Raw genomic sequence first — 4671 nt, 5'->3', positions numbered from 1 at the left:
TTTGCTCTCTGTTGAATTAGTGATACATGAAGCCCCAGAGATGCAAAACAAGAATCAAGTTGGATTCTTTAACAAAGAAGGAATTCCTTTGAGTAGAAAAGTAACAGTTTTGTAAGCTAGTTGAATTTGAAGTCACCAGGCTCTAATATAACACACTAGAAGGGAAAATAACACAGTGCATGTGCAAATAATTTCCAGTGCCTAACATGTCTGCAGAAATAATTGTCTTGGCTGTACCACCTATTAAATTGAGGTTCAGGTAACTGGACAGGTTACATAAGAAAACTCAAAGAGTTTGATATCAGTTAGGTACTGCTTATGCCCTGTATTTCTTGGTGTGTGAATTGACAGAGGTAGGTAGCCAGGGAGACCAGCAAACCACAGCCACAATGGAGAGCAGATTTTCATCATTACCTTCCTAGCAACATCAGGCAGCAGAGACACATGAGGCACAGGCTCCTTCAGGCTCAGGTCATCCTAGTGGGCAGAGACAGAGAGGGACACAGGCTCTGCCACGCTCAGTTCACCCTCACAGACAGTGCGGGGGCCCCACTGCCTGCCCAAGTATAAGAAAGGGCTTTGCCACACACACTTTATCACGAGGCTGTGCTTTCATATTCTCTCTCTCCAGCAGAAGGCTCAGGCGTGTCTGTGAGAATCTCTACATAGGAATTCTGCTGCTCAGAGGCATATTAAGTGGAGTTTTCCCACACTTACATTCCTAGTATTCCCACCTGCAAGATGACTTTATTCACTCATCACCAAATCTTCTGGTTCTAACCCTTTCCTCCCAACACATGGTGTAATGCTTAGTGGAAAGAATATATTTTAATGTCCTCACAGAATATGTGGGCCTACTAGAACAGTAAAACAAGCCTCCTCAGGCATGCTCAAAATTTAGATACTGGAATCCAGTCAAAATCAGCTCAAAAGGCAGAAGTAGAGAACTGGGAGGCGGTATTTTCTTTGATCTTGCTTAAAAACCAAAATCCATTTTCATAGATTCCTTGTTAACCAAATAATGTATCACATTTTAAAATTAAGATCTTGCAACATGAAAAGAAAGCATATGAGCAAAGCATACAGAAAAGTCTCCTTGCCTTTCAGCTGCTTGTGTCACTTCACACCAGTGCTCTGTTGTGTCACTTGTCAGCTGTGTGCCTCTGCCATGGTGTTAGGCTATCTACTGAGAGTGCAGACAAAATACTCCCTCCTAGGTTTAAACCAATATGGCAAAAATATCAACAGCATCCAGGCATATGTTGCTTCACTGCCTTGTCTTGGTTCTACAGTTCTCATTTTAGGTTACACTCTGCAAGAATTTTAGGTAAAGAGTTAAGGTAAAATGGTTCAACAAGTTCAACAAGAGAGTAAATAGTTGCTCTGAAAATGGTTACATAATTATTTTAAAACCCTCCAATAACCAATAAAATTTACACTGAGTCAAAATGTTTTCCTATTTCAAATCTTCCTAGAGAATTAGTGCCAACTGAGTATGCCTTGATTTTATATCTAAATGCATCCCTTTTTGATTCAAACAATTTAGGAGAATGTAAAGGACATAGTTAATGGAAGTTCTTATAAAAATTTTATGCAAACATCAATGCCCAGTGGTGTTTGCTACAGTCATTTTATTATGGTACAGTGTTACCAATCCTCACTAATTTACTGTGACTCTTCTTCTATTTCATAGTTTTCATAGCAGCCCTAAAACTAGAATAATGAACATATCAGCATGTCAACTTCACTAAAAGAAAAATAAAGTAAATCTACCCAAGCCGAAAATATGTTCAGGATGTAAGATAAACAAGAAAAGGAGCAGAGTTTCATTATTATTTAGCTCTAATGCATGATTTTTGAAAGCTAAAGTTTGTCACTGTCAATCTTCTTTGAATGCAACAAAAGGAAAGCCTGTCAGGAAAGCCTGACAGATTGACACCCACTCGTTCCCTGGAGGCACTGCAACCAATGCAAGTATGGGTGGAAGGACAAAAGGCATCTTGTTTTTCACTTTGCCACCTGATATCTTCACTGGGGGCATCAAGCCTGTCCCTAACATGGTGCATCCTAAGAATCATTGCAGTGGGCTATTTTGCAGTACTCCAGAGTGTTAATAATATTTGATTAATTACACTCTGGTCATGGGATACAAAAGTTAGGTCAAATTATTATACTATCTTGGGCTCAATATTAAACCAATTGCTACTTTTATACTAATTTTATTAAATGTGAATTGTCACGCTGACAGAAAATTCAACATTCTTGATGGATGACACAAAACTCCTTAATTGCTTACTGTAAAAAATCTGCAGCTGATAAGAATGTAAGTATGCCCTTTTAAATTGAAGTGATTCTAACAGTCTAAGGAAACATTTGTGAAAAGTCAAAATGGCTTTTAAAGACATTAATTACATTAATTTGATTTGTATTTGCTTTTCAATGGAGTAAATTTGATCTTTAGTTCCACCAGGGATTTTAATAGAAACCTAGTTTTCAGTGCTGTTATACTCACATTTGTATACATTATGAAACAATTAGAGTTTGTAAGCATGACTTATTATTTTCACATTCTTTCCTTGATTTTTTAAAGAAAAAAATCAATAACTTACAAGGCAACATTAAATACCTATTAATGGCTGTGTTCTCAGCTTTTCATGCAAGGTAGGCCAGGCTTCTGAATCCTGTGTTTTGTTGTGATATATGGGTCTCATCAGGTGTTTACTAAACTGGCAAGGCTCCCTCTCCACTAATTCAAAGAATTCTAAACTGAGGCTAAAAAAGCAAAATTTGTTTTTTTACAATACAGAAAGAACAAGGACTTACATGACCTGAATTTTATGAGCTTTGGGAAAGTTATGCATTTGGACTTAGACACACATATGTGCACACACACACACACACACACACACACACACATATATGTATGCTATGTATATAGCTGCTACCTGTCAATTTCTCTAAACTCTTGCTTCCCCTCAGAAACTACTTCATTATTCCTGGAGACAAATGAGGTAAAGATATTAAGGAAAAAATATTTCTTTCCCTCACGTTTCAGACTAATTTTGTTACTGCATTTTCTTGGAGATAGAGCAAATTTTGTCTCTGCTGTCTATGTTTTCGGCTGTGCCTACATTAGTATTTTGTTTCAGAGCAGTTGTGGTTTTCAAGCAATTTCCCTGATCATTCACCAGCCTAGTTATGACTGCAGAAGGGCTCAGTTACCTTTGCAGATTTTGAGTTTGCAACCTTTTGGCCTCAGCACCAGCTGTTTCAGCCCATTGATTTGTTGATATGATAGCAAATTGCTTGTTGTTTGGCCCTGCGAAGGGACAGGGCTGAGTGGCCTCTTTTGCCTTCTCAGTCTTTTGTCATGGAGTGCACTACATTTGGGCACGCTGGGATGAGTACTCCTGTTGTTTGGTCTTAAAAGTTAAATAGTTCTTTACTATCAAGGCATGTTTAGAATACAACCTAAAAGTAGAAAGGTTTGCAAGAACAAGTCTGTCGTGGTTTGACCAGGAAGTGAGTTTCTGGGAAAGTTATGGTCAAACCACTCAGTGGCCAGATTTGAAAATTGGCACCTGGTGTGGCCACTGGGGACCCGGATATGCCTCTGAGAACACACAGGGGTTAAAAGTAGAGCATTCCCAGAGAGACGCTCTCTTTTGAGTCTGGTTGGTGAGTCGATCTGACCTCTCCCCTGCCCGGCTGCATCTGGGTGGGGCAGGGGAGGCCATGCGGCATGAGGGAAAGGAGGCCGGAGCCCTGCAAGGTGCAGGGGTGGAGGAGACCTGGGATGTTTGGGCAGCCCCACCAGGAGAGAGTGATAGAGTCTGTGCTGGCTTGAACTTTGATATCTTGTGCTGGCACCATGGCCAGGAAAAGAAGGGGGTGGGGTGGAAGGTACCCAGCCGCCGGCAGGCCGCGGCTGAGGTTTTAACCTCTTTGGTGCTGAGACAATGGAAGCTGTAAAAAACACTAATCCTTCCCAGCTAAGAATTGAGAGGGGACGGAGGATGGGCAAGAAGAAGAAGGCTTGAGTGGGTGGAGAAATATCAACAGATGAGAAGTGCCCTGGATGTAGGAGATGATGGAGTGGCCTTTTGGGCTGGACTTTTCTCTTACATGGCCATTTCTTCCTGTAGTGTAGAAACTGCACCTTGGGGGAGGCGGTTGGCCAGAACCCAGGAGTGACAAAGTGTTGTGAGAAGTAGAGGGAGCAGAGACTGATGGGGAGCCCTCAGACTGGGGAGCCCTGGGACTGTGTGGTGGAGCCCTCTGCCTTCAGCAAAGGATCTCTGTTCCTGAGACCCAGGCCCCAGGGGAGTGAATATGGGGGGGACAGGTGTCCCAAATGGTGAGAGGCTGCCATTTCTTGGAATTGGGCAAGGCATTCTTAAAAGGACCTAAGAAGCAGTTTGGATCCATGGACAGTGCTGAGAGCACTGGACATGGAAGGAAGATGGTCACCACGGCAGATTCTCTCTGGGCGGCTGCCACGTGTGACATGGAAGCACAGGACGTTCCAACTGTGTTTCCTGGGGAGGCCAATAGTGCAAGAGGGAGACTCCTCTCTCCTGGTGAATTGGGGGGAGGTTCTGTGAAGAATGGCATTGGACTGAGAATTGAGTCTTAGTGGGGATTGAGTGTTAGAGGGGTGGGGGGAGGAGG

At 42.2% G+C, this 4671-nt stretch overlaps 1 long non-coding RNA gene across 1 annotated transcript; it reads right to left on the bottom strand.

The window, feature by feature from the left end:
* Positions 1 to 732: 732 nt before the first annotated feature.
* LOC135291028 (uncharacterized) lies at positions 733 to 4463 on the bottom strand. The gene is made up of 3 exons (XR_010353902.1): positions 4126 to 4463; positions 2627 to 2772; positions 733 to 1312 (listed from the first exon to the last, which is right to left on the bottom strand). It is a non-coding gene; the product is annotated as an uncharacterized LOC135291028 (long non-coding RNA).
* Positions 4464 to 4671: the final 208 nt, after the last annotated feature.

Source organism: Passer domesticus, chromosome Z (genome assembly GCF_036417665.1).
Source record: "Passer domesticus isolate bPasDom1 chromosome Z, bPasDom1.hap1, whole genome shotgun sequence".
NCBI lineage: Eukaryota > Metazoa > Chordata > Aves > Passeriformes > Passeridae > Passer > Passer domesticus.
Note: the sequence above shows the minus strand (reverse complement) of the source record. Positions and strands in the feature narration are given on the sequence as shown.